The sequence below is a fragment of the Conger conger genome, chromosome 16 (assembly GCF_963514075.1).
Source record: "Conger conger chromosome 16, fConCon1.1, whole genome shotgun sequence".
In the NCBI taxonomy this organism is placed as follows: Eukaryota; Metazoa; Chordata; class Actinopteri; order Anguilliformes; family Congridae; genus Conger; species Conger conger.
In genome coordinates, this window is record NC_083775.1 from 19,282,781 (window position 1) to 19,298,961 (window position 16,181).

Below are 16,181 nucleotides of genomic sequence, written 5' to 3' on the forward strand. Positions count from 1 at the left end.
ATAAGTGATCAAAAGCCAAATAGAAGCAATGATGGACCTGGAGAGGCAGAAACGTTTTAACAAGAATATAATTTGAAGTGATTGAAATGGGGAGGAGACTCTAACCACAGGAAGCATAAGATTATATCAGCGCTGACCCAGTTTGCCTGACCAGAGAAGTGCTAGGTTCTCCCTTAGGCACGGCCTGGTCCACGTTCTCACTCAACGGCTCAATGGCAGTCAGGGTCCAGCTAGTACTCTTGACCGATTAATTGGAATGTTAGGGCTGCATACATTCCAAGAACTGCTGGGATCATTCCACACTGTCCAAGAGATGCTCGGACAAGAGGGCAGAGGGACCTATGGGTTGACTGAGGCAACTACAAAATATCAATGTTGAAAGCTTGTCAACACAAAATTTGTCTGAAATGTGTTTTATTTTGTTTTTTTGGTCCATTGTTATTTGTATTACAGAAATGAAAGGCGAAAGCCTGGAATATTATTATTGCTATTGGTGTTGTGCTTGTCACTGTTATTGTGATTATTGCTATGCCATGATCATTTTGGGGCAATAGATATTGCATGATTAGAGCAGGAGGAACAGGATGTTCTGCACAATGTGCCCTGGCCATGAGAGAAGGCAGGAGGAAGAGCAAAAGAAGAAGAGGAAGGAGAGGAAGCATTCCTTTTCATCCTGTTGTCAGGCTGAGCATGTAGGGTGGGGGCGGTCGCTGTACACCTCTTCAGGGCTACCCCATTTTACTCTTTTGCAAAGCTGAAGAACAGCACTTTAGTTTTCACTTCATGACTGTAGTGAACTTCGCTCATACAAATTTCTTATTGTATTTTGTGTTTATTCACTATTCAGCGTGCCAGTTTAGTGCAGCCATTTGCTTCAGTCTGTATATGTACACACACACACACACACACACACCTGTTGCCGCTGTATTGTCGTATGCTGAGATATTATCCCCTACCCCCCTTCATTACTGTAAAATGGAATTCATGGCAGAACACTGTGATCATCAGAATAGTCTTGTGTGTCACATTTGTTTCAAAATTTGGTACATTAGCCAGAGATATCAATGTGTACGTTGATGTGTTATGTGGTCCTGCTTCCTGTTGGTCCCACTGGTCAAGAATCTCCTCACACCACTACTGAGTGCGGGGATAAAATTAGCCTAGTTTGAGATGAGTGTAGGTGTGTCTGTGGTGAGTGTGTGATGAGTGTGTGGTGAGTGTGATGAGTGAGTGATGAGTATGATATGTATGATAAGTGAGTGGTGAGTGTAGGTGAATGTGTGATGAGTGAGTTTGTGGTGAGTGTGTGTGTGATGAGTGAGTGGTGAGTGTAGGTGAATGTGTGATGAGTGTGGTGAGTGTGATGAGTGAATTTGTGGTGAGTGTGTGTGTGATGAGTGAGTGCTGAGTATAGGTGAGTGTGTGATGAATGAGTTTGCAGTGAATGTGCGATGAGTATGTGGTGAGTGTGTGGTGAGTGTGTGGTGAGTGTGTGATGAATGAGTTTGTGGTGAGTGTGTGGTGAGTGTAGGTGAGTGTGTGATGAGTGCAGGTGAGTGTGTGGTGAGTGTAGATGAGTGCAGGTGAGTGTGTGATGAGTGCAGGTGAGTGTGTGGTGAGTGTAGATGAGTGTGTGATGAGTGCTGGTGAGTGTGTGGTGAGTGTGTGATGAGTGTGTGGTGAGTGTAGATGAGTGTGTGATGAGTGCTGGTGAGTGTGGTGAGTGTGTGATGAGTGCTGGTGAGTGTGTGGTGAGTGTGTGGTGAGTGTAGATGAGTGTGATGAGTGCAGGTGAGTGTGTGGTGAGTGTAGATGAGTGTGTGATGAGTGCAGGTGAGTGTGTGGTGAGTGTGTGGTGAGTATAGGTGAGTGTGTGGTGAGTGTAGGTGAGTGTGTGGTGAGTGTGCGGTGAGTGTAGGTGAGTGTGTGATGAGTGCAGGTGAGTGTGTGGTGAGTGTAGGTGAGTGTGTGGTGAGTGTAGGTGAGTTTGTAGTGAGTGCAGGTGAGTGTGTGGTGAGTGTAGGTGAGTTTGTAGTGAGTGCAGGTGAGTGTGTGGTGACTGTAGGTGAGTGTGTGGTGAGTGCAGGTGAGTGTGTGTTGGGTATATGATGAGCATGGTGGTGTACATGATACACAGGCCCAGTCTTACCTCACAGTAGCAGTCACTCAGCCAGAAAATGCCACATCCTTTCTCAACAGAGCACTCCGTGGCTCAATAATGAAATGTGTAATAGCTAAATCAGTTATAAAGACTCTGCTAAATGTTTCAATCAGTAAAATGTGGTTATCTCTTCCCGTATTCAATCTCCTTCACAATTATAGGGTTTTCTCATTATGTCACATGCTGTCTACAGAATGGGCTAACTCCATTAAACTGAGTGAATACTGGCGGAGAGAACTGAATTCTTCTGATTCAGTCTTTTAGTGGAGTCTTAAATTATTTAGCTTTTAGTAGTTTGCTCGTTTTTACTACTAATATTGTACTCATTTGAATGTCACATGCTCAGGTAGAATCTAATGTATTCTATAGTGGAGAAATCCCTATATTATTTTAGTTCTAGTGTAGAATACCAGGAATTCAGTTGGTCTTGAGGAAAGTACAACCCATCTTGTTGGTAGTAAAGCAGATTGTCGCACATCTAGTTAGAGTTTAGAGTAGACTTACTCAGTTTGTTAGTTGTAGAGTAGATTTTCATATGAAGCTTCATATGAAACATACACCCAAAAAAGGTTTTTGCCTTTTAGGATTTTATTCTAGAGCATTATATTCATCATACTTTATTATTCATAACACATTCAAAAGGCACCATAAAGTCTTTGATGATGACTCTTTGTGCTCTCAAAGTGGTATCTTCCAGTTGTGGACTCATATATCTATGTATTTTCCCCAGAATGCATAATACAGTTTATGTCCTTATTTTTATGGTTTTCAGCATGTGGTATGTGGGTTATCAAACTGTAAGCCATTTTGTCAAACATCAAACTGTAAGCCATTTTGTCACACATTATAAGGCTTTAAAATCACAAACATGAAAGGTTTTACCAGTTTTTTGGGGGTGTGTGTAAAAACAAATCACATGGCATGGCGTTGTACAACTATTTGCACAGTGTTCATTTAAATATGGTAAATATGTAAATAGTGTATATTGCATGTACATGGTTATTTTGGTTGGTGGACATTGTATCTCTTGGTTGGGGGTGAGGGTGGAGCATTTGGCACAAGCTCAATAAGCACTGTGTTGACATTGCAATTATCTCTGCTATGCACACAGGTGCAAATACATGGATGCACAAACAAATCAGAGTTGTGCTTTGACCTAAATTTGCTTATCTCGCAGCTCGCAGTTTGAATAATAATGTTTGATTATTAAATTTGGCCTGCATGCAAAATCAATAAATACAGCTTTGAATTATATAACAGAGTGCCATATCGGATGTACAATTCATCTTCCATGAAGTAGGCTAATAAGCCTGAATCAAAAGATGCTAAAAATAACCATTCATGCCAAAACCGAATATTTATTCTTTATTTAAAGCAGACAGTTGATGTGTATTTTTATAGAAACCTTTACATTTTGACAACATCAATGAAAAGAAATGGGTTTGCTTAGCTAGTACCCGCTCTGTGCTTTTTTTGACAATGTGAGGAATCTGTTGATGGAGTTCCACCATCATTAGGCCTGTCATTCTTGTGAGGGCCTATTTCAAATGCGATTGAGCAAAACTCTGGTGCTGCCATATGAACATGCTAGCTCTACAATGCAAGCTTTGCTTTTGACTTGTTTGTCCTGGTTTCTTCAGATATATATATATATATTTTTGACCTTGGTAAGGTATTTTGTAAAGGAATTGAATTGCACCATTGCTATTCATTTCAGTAGATTTCATTTTGCATTTTATTGTTTTGTTTTTAGTTCTCTTATTTAAAAAATACTTGCCAAACACACACACAGCTTAGTCTTTCTATCAGTAGAGTCAGAAGTAGTGCTCCTAGTCCCTAGCCTAGCTATTTGTATCCCATGATGCTCAGTCTGCCCTAGTGTGAACTATAAACACACATACAATATGCAGAGAAAGGACCAAACCACAAGTGCGCATTTGCACATCTTAAAAATGAAAGAAATATCACTGAATAAAGTGCTCTGAGAGATTGGAGTGAGAAAAAGCGTAGAACAAGTAACAGGGACTACGGATTGAGTAGTGTGACAGGAGGAAGAGAGGCAGAAGAAGAAACTTCCACTGCTCTCTTGGAGTCTCTGGGATGAAATGAAAGAGAAGACCGAGAATAAGAGGGGGGTGAGCAGGACTGAAGGGCGAGAGGAAGAGCAAAGTTTCTAAGTCAGGAGTCCATGGTGGCGTTGTAGACGGTCAGTGTTCATGCATGGCTGAGAAAGCCAGGGCTAAGGCCCGAGAGACAGGTGTGTTCTTCCTTCACTAGCCTCTTACAGCAGACCTACAGAGTCTATCTCCCAGAGCTTTCCCAGTACCGGTCTCCAGATGAGCTCAAAGCAGAGCAGGACACTGGAAGCTAGGCAGAGAGTTATATTGTTGAAAGGCTAGTGTGAGTGCTAGCTTTTGTTACAGACCCGATTCAACTAATAAGCAAATCGATCCTCAGTCAAGGCCTTCATTAGTTGAATCAGGTGAAGTGAAGTTTGTCTATCACTGAGTAAAATTGTATCAGCAGGGTGAGTCTACCACTGAGGTGAGGATTGGGTGTTGAGTGCAGTGTTCTACACTGTAGACGCGGCATACTGTTGTCTCTCTGCAGTTGACATGGTCGTTCCTGTACAATAGACCTGGTTTCTGTATGTTCAGGCCTCTTCGCAGTCAGTGCCAGCCTCCTGTCAGAAACGAGCTTGTGCCACTGCTCTAAAACATGGCACTCTCTTCTCTCATAGCTGTGCTACTGTATGTATTCTTAGACGGTATATTTGTGAAAAGCCCAGTGTGATAGACAGACAGACAGAGAGATGGTGCAGGACTTCCTCTTTGTATATGAACATGTAGTTTGTGTCATTTGTTGATGGATTATTTTAAAATGATGAAAAATAAAAATTCATGAAATGAACATCAGAGTATTTTGTATGTGTCAGTGTACATGTGTTTTGTATTTATAATACTGCCCTTTTTGTGTTTTAAAAGCGGGTCAACATCCTCAGATATTCGGATTGTCATTGGTACTTGCATTGGCCTTGATTTCACCTACATCTAAAGTGAAGAGCATTCCCCTGATTCAAAGCAGACTAGAGCTTTACCCTGCTGTGGCTACTTCCCTGGTGGCAAGAGATTTGGCTGGTTTCTTATCTTCTTCATTTTCTTCAAAAGAAAATGGAGAAAAACTATAATTGCACCTCACTGCTTTTAAATTAATTTGCCATCCTCCATAATTGTTTTTATAAAGCATATGCAATACATTAATTGCTACGGCTGCACAACTTTACCAAGCTGATATAAATATTGTACTTTATGTCAGTTTTTCTATACACAGAGAGTGATATCCCACATTCTAAATGCAAGGGGTTCATTTTTAATGAAGACTGCACTACACCATTCTATAATGGCACTTTATAACATAGTCCAATGAACATAGGTATTGCCTGTGTTCAGTATGGAAGCACAATGTGAAATGTCACCAGTTCACTTGCCTGCAACATGACGGAACGGGTCAAAGCATTTACAGAAATAGCCTCTAACGAGCTGTTATGAGCATTCTTCACAAATGTATGAACTCAGTTTGTTAGTTTGTTAGGATTTTTTTGTACCTAGAGTGTATAAACAGTTTAATAACTTGGGGCTTTAAAAGTCTCCCTAAAATAAAAACCCCTTGGGCTGAGGACCCCAAATCAATAGAAAGGTTAACAATGACTAAACTGAACACCCACTGCTGACTGAAGTACATGGCCATTTAGCAGAATAGTGCATTGAAGCACATTTGAATAACAATGCCATTATATCATGACTGCATAATAATAATAATAATAATAATAATAATAATAATAATAATAATAATAATCGTAATAATAATAACAATAATAATAATAATAATAATAATAATAATGTTGTAATCAGTTGAATGTAAATATTTCATAATGCAATCAACGTTTACTATAACTAAATTTACATTTTCACAGCATACAAATGTCATTTATGACCCACTGATGTTCAGAATAAATATCAGTACACAGTATTTTTTGTCACAGTTTGCCAACCCCAGGTTCTCTGAACACAAGTGTGTGTTCATGTCTCCCACCAGCTGTAGAGGGCCCTCTGTGCTCTGTAACACTGCAGCAGTGTGTGCCTGCTGCATTAGTATTGGGTAAATCCAGTCTTGTTTTTACATTCGCTTTATTCTACTAGATTTATTCATCTCCTTCAGTGAGTTAGTTCATTTTTGTTGTCAATGAGGACTGTATAAATTTAGTTTAGTTTGTTCTCCCTTGTACCCGGTTTTCACTAAATCTGAGACTATTTGAATGTATTTTCCACTCACAGGGGCACAGTTATATTATTGAATAAAGTGGGGAGGGTGATTATTTTGGCTGAGCATTCATTAGCATTCAGCCAGAACCTAGCTATGCATCTGTTTACCCAGTAGTTGCTGTGCAAGTTCTTCCCCCCAATACACCCCCCCTCCCCTCCCCTCCCCTTCTCCAACCACTTGTCCGTGCCCTTTCTCCCCTGCCCCCAGCAAGTTGTTGGACAAGGTCACCATGAAAAATGAGCAGCCAATCCATGAATAACTGCGTTAGATCTGATTTCATATCACGCCCGTTTCCTGGGGAGCCGTGATGGCCTGAGACGATCACAGAGGTGGGGACAGGGATGAAGCACTGAGAGAGAATGAGGGTGCCCGGATTATCAGAGAGCAGATATTAGCATTGGGAGATGTGGCGCGCCAGGCCAGTGGGTTTCCAGTCTCGTCCTCCCGATCCATCAGGCCTGTCAGGAGGGAGGGAGGCTGCCCCAGTGGGCTTGCTGGGGCAGGAGATGGGATAAACCACGGTGAAGATGGATTACAGGTGACCGCTCCGTCTGGTCTGGGCCGGAGCTACGGGAGCTGGAATGAGCCATCGCTTGACGTGTTGATAAGGCCTGCAGAGCCGTTCCAGCCCACACCGGTGCCTCTGCGCTCGTCTAGCTATGTCTGTGTGGGCCGGGCTGCCTGCCCTCCTGCCCCGGTCTTCAAAGTACAATGATAACACACCTCCTGAGCCTAATGCGATGGAGTAAATTATCAAATTTGTTTAACTTGCTTTAAAAATTATAATTGGAATTGAAGCACCAGCATAGAATATTTCACCATCACTCAGTGCTTAAGGTAAACACGCTGCAGAAAAAGGGTGGTCTCAACAGGTGTTTTCGCATTGTAAAGAGTCTTGTTTTTTCTTTCTTGTTTGTTTGACAATTGTATGTTCTCATCCCATTTACAAATCTTGAAATTAGTCATAACAGTTTCAGCTCATTGGCAATAGGTTTGTCTTCTTCTGCAAAAATAGTAATAGAAATACCGTAAGATTTTAATTCTAAATATGAAACTAAAATACTTGTTAAGATTTTGTATTTTTTGTAGATCCCTTAGCTCTGTTATCTCAGCTCGTGGCATGTCATATCATTGTTATACTGATGACACCCAACTCTTTCTCTCCTTCCCTCCATCTGACACACAGGTCTCTACCCGTATCTCCGCCTGCCTGAGAGACATCCAGAGCTGGATGGGCAACCACCATCTAAAGTTCAACACAGGTAAGACGGAAGTAATCTTCCTCCCTGCTCTAACCTCTCTCTTCTCCAATTTTTCCAACTCACTAGGGGATACCACAGTGACCTCATCCCCCAGAAACCTCGGAGTGGTGATGGACAACAGGCTGTCATTCTCCGAGAACATTGTTACGGTGACCCGGGCATGCAGGTTCTTCCTGTACAACATCCGGAGAATCTGACCCTTCCTCACCACCTACTCCACTCAGCTCCTTGTACAAGCAATGGCCCTGTCCCGCCTGGACTATTGCAATTCTCTGCTGGCTGGCCTTCCAGCATCCGCCATCAGACCCCTACAACTCATCCAGAATGCCGCAGCCCGTCTGGTATTCAATGTCCCAAGACATTCACATGTCACCCCCCTGCTCAGCAACCTCCACTGGCTGCCTGTTATGGCTAACTTCAAATGTAAAACTTTGGTGCTCGCATAGCAGGCAGTTAAGGGATCAGCCCCTGCAGATATTCAATCACTTATAAAGACATATACACCAGCTAGACCCCTCTGTTCTTCCACTTTGGGACACCTGGTACCTCCCCCTCACCACACCTGCACTTCTCGGTCACGACTGCTGTCGACAGCGGTCTCTGACCACTTTCAAACACAGACTGAAGACTCATCTCTTCAGACTGCACCTTTCCCCCCTACCTCACCACCATAATTAGCCTTGTATGTTTATATATAGTTATATAGATATTGTTGTATTGTATTAGATATTGTATTGTTCCTGTGTGCACTTCGTTGTACATCGCTCTGGATAAGAGCGTCAGGCTAAATGCCTTTGACCAGTCTGGCCCTTCTTTTACATTTACGTTTTACATTTTAGTCATTTGGCAGAGGCTTTTAATCCAAAGCGACTTACAAGTGTATAGGTTCTTCCTCAAGTTAAAGCATCCATAACTAGTAAAATACACATGAAGTGCTGTTCTAAACACAAATACAGTCATCGTAAGTGCCATTATATATACAGTGGTGTGAAAAAGTGTTTACCCCCTTCCTGATTTCTTATTTTTTAGCATGCTTGTCACACTTAAATGTTTCAGATCATCAAACAAATTTAAATATTTGTCAAAGACAACACAAGTAAACACAAAATGCAGTTTTTAAATGAAGGTTTTTATTATTAAGGGAGAAAAAAAAATCCAAACCTACATGGCCCTGTGTGGAAAAAGTGATGGCCCCCCCTGTTAAAACATAACTTAACTGTGGTTTATCAAACCTGAGTTCAATTTCTCTAGCCACACCCAGGCCTGATTACTGCCACACCTGTTCAATCAAGAAATCACTTAAATAGGACCTGACTGACGAAGTGAAGTAGACCAAATAATCCTCAAAAGCTGGACATCATGCCGAGATCTAAAGAAATTCAGGAACAAATGAGAAAGAAAGTAATTGAGATCTATCAGTCTGGAAAAGGTTATAAAGCCATTTCTAAAGCTTTGGGACTCCAGAGAACCACAGTGAGAGCCATTATCCACAAATGGCGAAAGCCAACAGTGGTGAACCTTCCCAGGAGTGGCCGGCCGACCAAAATTACCCCAAGAGCGCAGCGACGACTCATCCAAGAGGTCACAAAAGACCCCACAACAACATCCAAAGAACTGCAGGCCTCACTTGCCTCAGTTAAGGTCAGTGTTCATGACTCCACCATAAGAAAGAGACTGGGCAAAAATGGCCTACATGGCAGAGTTCCAAGACGAAAACCACTGCTGAGCAAAAAGAACATTAAGGCTCGTCTCAATTTTGCCAGAAAACATCTTGATGATCCCCAAGACTTTTGGGAAAATACTCTGTGGTCTGACGAGACAAAAGTTTAACTTTTTGGAAGGTGTGTGTCCCATTACATCTGGCGTAAAAGTAACACCGCATTTCAGAAAAAGAACATCATACCAACAGTAAAATATGGTGGTGGTAGTGTGATGGTCTGGGGCTGTTTTGCTGCTTCAGGACCTGGAAGACTTGCTGTGATAAATGGAACCATGAATTCTGCTGTCTACCAAAAAATCCTGAAGGAGAATATCCGGCCATCTGTTCGTGACCTCAAGCTGAAACGAACTTGGGTTCTGCAGCAGGACAATGATCCAAAACACACCAGTAAGTCCACCTCTGAATGGCTGAAGAAAAACAAAATGAAGACTTTGGAGTTGCCTAGTCAAAGTCCTGACCTGAATCCTATTGAGATGCTGTGGCATGACCTTAAAAAGGCGGTTCATGCTCGAAAACCCTCCAATGTGGCTGAATTACAACAATTCTGCAAAGATGAGAGGGCCAAAATTCCTCCACAGCGCTGTAAGAGACTCATTGCAAGTTATCGCAAACGCTTGATTGCAGTTGTTGCTGCTAAGGGTGGCCCAACCAGTTATTAGGTTTAGGGGGCAATCACTTTTTCACACAGGGCCATGTAGGTTTGGATTTTTTTTCTCCCTTAATAATAAAAACCTTCATTTAAAAACTGCATTTTGTGTTTACTTGTGTTGTCTTTGACTGATATTTAAATTTGTTTGATGATCTGAAACATTTAAGTGTGACAAACATGCAAAAAAAAAAAAGAAATCAGGAAGGGGGCAAACACTTTTACACACCACTGTATATATATATATATATATATATATATATAATTTTGGGGGGGTTGACAAGGGGGAAATCGGAAAGGGGGGGGGGGGAGGTGTGATTTTAGTCTGCGTCAAAATAGGGGGAGGGATTCTGCTGTCCTGACAGTGGTAGGCAAGTCATTCCACCACTGAGGAACCAGAATGGAAAACAGGCGTGAACGTGCAGCTCGACCGCCAGTTGCTCGTAGTGCGGGAACCATAAGGCGACCAGAGCAGGCAGACCGGAGTGGTCTAGCTGGGGAGTAGGGAGTGATTAAAGATTGTATGTAAGGTGGGGCAGTGCGACTGCTCCTCAAACCTCTCTCATTAACAACACATTTTTGCCTGCAGAACTGCTGCTCACTGGATGTTTATTTATATTATTTATCTACCATTCTAAAGACTATTGTGGGTGAAAATCCCAGGAGATGAGAAGTTTCTGAGCTACTCAGTCAGGCACCAACAATCTTTGCAAGGTCAAAGTCACTTAGATCCAATTTCTTCCCCATTTTGACATTTGATCTGAAAAACAGCTGAACCTCTTGACCATGTCTGCATGCTTCTAGTTGCTATAGTATAGTTGCTGCCATAGTATTGGCTGATGAAATATTTGCATTAACAAGCTGGTGTACAGGTCTACCTAATAAAGTAAACCCCTGGTGTAAATAAAGTGTCTATTCTGCATTCTGCAGTGGCATAGGGCTTGGAATGAACGATCTGTGGTTGCCTAGTATCTTGAGAGAACATTCCAGGGTTGCTTAGCACCTTGAGAGAACATTCCCAGGTTTCTAAAAAAAGGGGCAGTTCTGTCACAATAGCCTCATGCTCTCCATGTTCAAAGCTGACACGGAAAGAGCTCTCAAGAATGGAGTCAGTTTATAAAAGGCTTAAAATAGGCTCAGACTGTATGATTGATGTCCACAATAACCAAAATTAATTTAATTGCATGAAAGCCTAAAAGCCATCCATTTGAGAAGGCAGCTCATGAACAGACTGGACAATGCTGAAAATTGGAGGGCTGTGTTGGATAAAAGAAGATAAAAAGGAGATTTATGTAGGATGAGCATGCTATAGTCTCTGCCTCCGATAATAAGGAGCAATGTGGAAGTATTTAATTGACATTTAAAGCTTTTCCTTTGTTGGCTGTGCACTAAAGTGACTAATTTTCCACCGTTCCATAATCAGTAATGACAGACGAATCTTTTACGCACATCATTTTCAAATATCCATCTCTTTCAGGCAAATAAAACAGATAACGCTTGCAGCCGAATTAGATACATTGACACATTATATAAAGGAACACTGTAAGGGCACTTTAGCTACTTTTAAATATCTTCAAAACCGCAGCACCACATATTGGGGAGATAATTAGCTGCAAATAATAAAGTCGGACGATGAAAATGACGGCATAATTGTAAGCCTTTATTTCATGTTCTCCACATTAAGAAATTATTGCCGCTAATGCTCAGATCCTCTCTACTCTCTTTAATTGGGTGATTATTATTTAATGGATGGTACATTCGCGTTTCAGGTGCCGCACTGACACGTCAGATAAAGAGAAGAAAAGGTAATGCTATGAACAGGAGCATTCATAAATTTCAAATCTGCCTATTTGTGCCAATGTGTGTGAGCGCATATGTGTATAAGATACTATATACTGTATACAAATATTGTATTTGGGAAATACACATTTAGGCCAAAACCAGACAAAGAGATGAAATGCTTTCTATTGCAATTTTATTAAGTATTCTGCTGCTGTAGCCTATCCACTTAGAAGTTTGATGCATTGTGTGTTCAGAGATGCTCTTCTGCATACCACTGTTGTAATGTGCGATTGTTTGCATTACTTTCAGCTTCCTGTCAGCTTTGACAAGTCTGGCCCCCGACACACTGTGGGGGACACACTTGGACTGGTCACAGGAGAAGGGGGACGTCTCGGGCAGTGGGGACGTGGCGGCAGATCTCTGTGAACCTCGGTGAGTGACACCCCCAGGACAGGAGCCTCAGGTGAGCGGACACCTCTTCACCTAACCTTCTCACCCTCTCACCACTCTCCCTCTGAGCTGCTGCTGATCGTTCCCCCGTGTGTGTATCGGCCTCCCGTGATCCAACACTCATACACTCAATAAAGTAATGGAGGAGTTATTTGCTCCTTAGTATTTGTCATATGGTCAGAAAAGTCACATACATTTGAGTGCCGTCTGGGGTTTGTGAGCTGTACTATGGACTGTGAAATTACTGATGAAGTTCTTTAAATATAGGGGTGCTTAAATACATACCTGCTGTTTTCTATTAAAACAGATTAAAATTGAGAAAGGAAAAGCTTTTTAAATTAATTAAATTTCTATCATACCTCACGGAGAGATTTTTTCAAACTTGTGAAAATGGATTTTTCTCCAGTCATGTTACCATCAATAGAGAATAAATTAAGCACTGTTTTCTCTCCGCAGTCCTTTCAGAAATCAACAGTATTGAACTTTATATGCTGTACTTTATTAACTTTACGATGATGTGCCTGACAGCAACTTTCACTGGACTTATTCAACACCTTGGCAAACCAGAGAGTGGAGTGAGTGTGCAGTCTCGCTCTCTATATACTTTGGGCTCAATTCCCGTAAGCACACACTGAAAACCATAATCAGAGGTGGCAGTTAGTAGCAAGCTGATTTTTCCTTTTTTTGAATGAAAGTGTGTGAAATGACTTTAATTTATTATACCAATAAAAGAAGGTTGTATACATGAAGTAAAACATAGCTTTAACCATAGACATCTACCAAAATAAACTTTTATTTATAGTAAAACAAAGTTTTTTGGTTGCCTGTAGGGCTAAATTCAGAGTACTAGGTCCTTCCATACAGACCATTTGAGCAAAGCCTTATATGTGCAACCCAGTGTTCTTTGTCACATAAACATGAACTCCACTCTTAAAACAAATTAATTTGTTGTCAGGTTATTATCGACTTGTAAGCTTGTCACTGTATTTATCTATTCAGATGGAACACGTGTGTGTGTGTGTGTGTGTGTGTGTGTGTGTGTATATCACGCACACCTGTGAATATGTGTGTCTGTTGTCAGTTTTCAGGTCCATTAGAGAGGAGGCACTCCATTAAAACCCAGGCTGTAAATAATATGATTATCACTGTCATTACTGACGGCTCTATAAAAGTGCTTTCTCACCTGCATGGGGCTAATGGGCTTAAATATTTGCATGTGCAGACTTGCCGAACCAACTAGTGTTAAATAACTCGGGGGCAACCGCTTTCTTTTTCTGTGCATCCCAAAAAAAATTATTGGAAATATTTTTTGGAGGAAATATTTATCATATCTGCAACCTGCAATTTCAGATTTTTCTTTCGGAAGTTGGTGGGCAGGTGGGGGAGGGTGATTGGTTTGTGGAAAACTATAAGATGGGGCACCTTATCAGGCATGGTAAAATTGGAAAGTTGAACAGCACAAATGACCTGATATTTGCTGTATTGTCTCAAAGGTCATATTGGGATTCAATGGTCCAAATGGCCTTCATCATAACACTTCTTTTACAGACTAAGCAGCAATCTTGGTTAATTCAATCAGCACTCAGATAAAAAGTTATGGGACTACTTAAGAGAAACAAGTCTCCGTACAGCAGTTCTTCCCAGACCTCTCCTCACGTACCCTCAGCTGGACCCAGGTGTTTCACCAGTTCTGCCTCAAGCTCACCTGATACAGCTGGTCTAACTCTTAATTTGTTGTGTCAGGTGCGCTTGAGAGGGAACACATCTTAGGAGAGGTTTCGGAACCACTGCCTTATCTAGGAACTTTATCTACTGTATTTCAAGGCTTATTTCTCAGGCAAAATAGTTAAATCTGGAAGCTTTCAGAAGTTTCTCACCTACCATACAGGGTTTCATACAGTACTAAAAAGGGTTCCCAGTGGAGACAAGCCAAAGAACCCTTCTTTCTGAGAATGTACCTATGTACCTTTCCCTCCTTTTTGTTCTGCACCTTGCTCTTTTGTGTGAGTTTGGAACATCGCAAAGCATTTCCTCTTCTAGAGGTGTTGGATGGTGAAGAAATTAATTATAACGTTTTAATTTTATAATTACCTTTTACAACATTAGCAGTCAGCTAATGAGAGACTGTTAATATAATGTGTGGAATTTGCCAGGAAGAGGTTCGGCTCATTAAGCCAGACACACACACACACACACACACGCACGCTTATACACTCACATTCGCGCTCACGCACACACACACACACACACACACACACACGCATATATGCATATGTGTCCCCATAGTTACCCAGATTTTTTGTTCAGAGATGAAACATGGTCACGCTGCCTCATTCTCTGAAATTCCCTCTTTCACTTTCTCTTTCCATGTCTTTCTGTCTCCAAACTCCCTCTCACTGCACAATGCAATCACAAAACAAGAACTTCTCTAAATAACCTGTTCTGACACCAGCGCTAACATTGTCACACCTCTGACACGCACCGCAAAACTAACGCTGAACTAACACTCTCACATCTGTCTCCTCTATCCCCTCTCATTTTCAGATGTCTTTCTAGTAAGGTGTCAGCCATGAATAATTGTCCTTTCATTTCAGCCATGAACATAAACCAGTATCCCCTGTTCTTTGTCATTCCAACACCCCCCCCCCCCCCCCCCCCCCTGCAACGAAGGCAGAAGTGTCTTGGTGTGCTACAGTTCAGTATATTGCTGTGACCTGTCATTGATAGGAGCATAATGTTACGGCTTGAGAGGTCTGTAGAAATAACATAGACCTGCTGGAGAGGGTAAGATGGTGTCCATTAACACTTCGCTAGCGACACGTCCGCTGTGAGAAGCCGAGCACCAGGCCCTCTTTCCTGCTGGAGCTGAGTGATGACTCAGTTATCCAAACATTTAAATATGGAGCTAAAACATCCTGGGGAACCTTGCAGATATCCTGCAGAAGTGCAGATATTTCATCTTTTCCACCCAAAACTGTCCCGGAGCCAGAAACACTGCACTGTTGGCTTACTGTCATCTTTAGTGAATATGATAAAAATAGTGTCCGTCCCGAGTTTTTGTTGCATAAGACTATTTCTGTGTTCTCTCAAATCTCTCAGGTGAGGCTAGGCTAGGGACAGGCTAAGGCCAGAAGATCAGCACTACATACACATCCTGGATGTCCGATGTGATGACGCTAGAATTCTCTGTTTCAGCCTGAAGGAAACAGAGGTCATGTTTTCCCGCTGTAATGGTTTCTCCTGTTAACTCAGTGGAATGTCGGCTGCCCGTAGCGGCTGATGTGTGTTCAACAAAGCCGCAGCTTGTTTTGATGATGTGGGGCCCAGCTTGGTGTTGCTGCAGTCAGGAGAAGACCACCACAGAAACCCACCAAAGCTGCAGCTTCATTACATTGTAAATGGTAAATGGTAAATGGTAAATGGTAAAATAGGCAGCGAGGAGATTAAACATGGAAAACAAATCTTTTTGAACTCTAGAATTTAAGAACTTCGAGGCTCATTAATCCTTAAGATCACAGATATGTGATTTGATTATTCTTAACTGAATATTCATCATCGTCAATGGGTTCTTCAAAGAGTTCGAATTCTAGAATTTAGATAAAAGAGATTATATGGAACTGTGTCTAAATCTCCCGGCATAATCCTGGTGTCTTCTGAAAGGTGACCTTTGGCAGTCAGGATTAGACATTACTGAAACAAAGTTATAGAAGCTCAAACACTTGTTTTGCCACCCCACATGTTACAAAATAATAAATTGTTGTTGCTAAAGCAAAGGCATCGTAAAATAGTTTATACAGATAGAACTTTGAATCTCAATGCTTTCAAACGGTATACCCT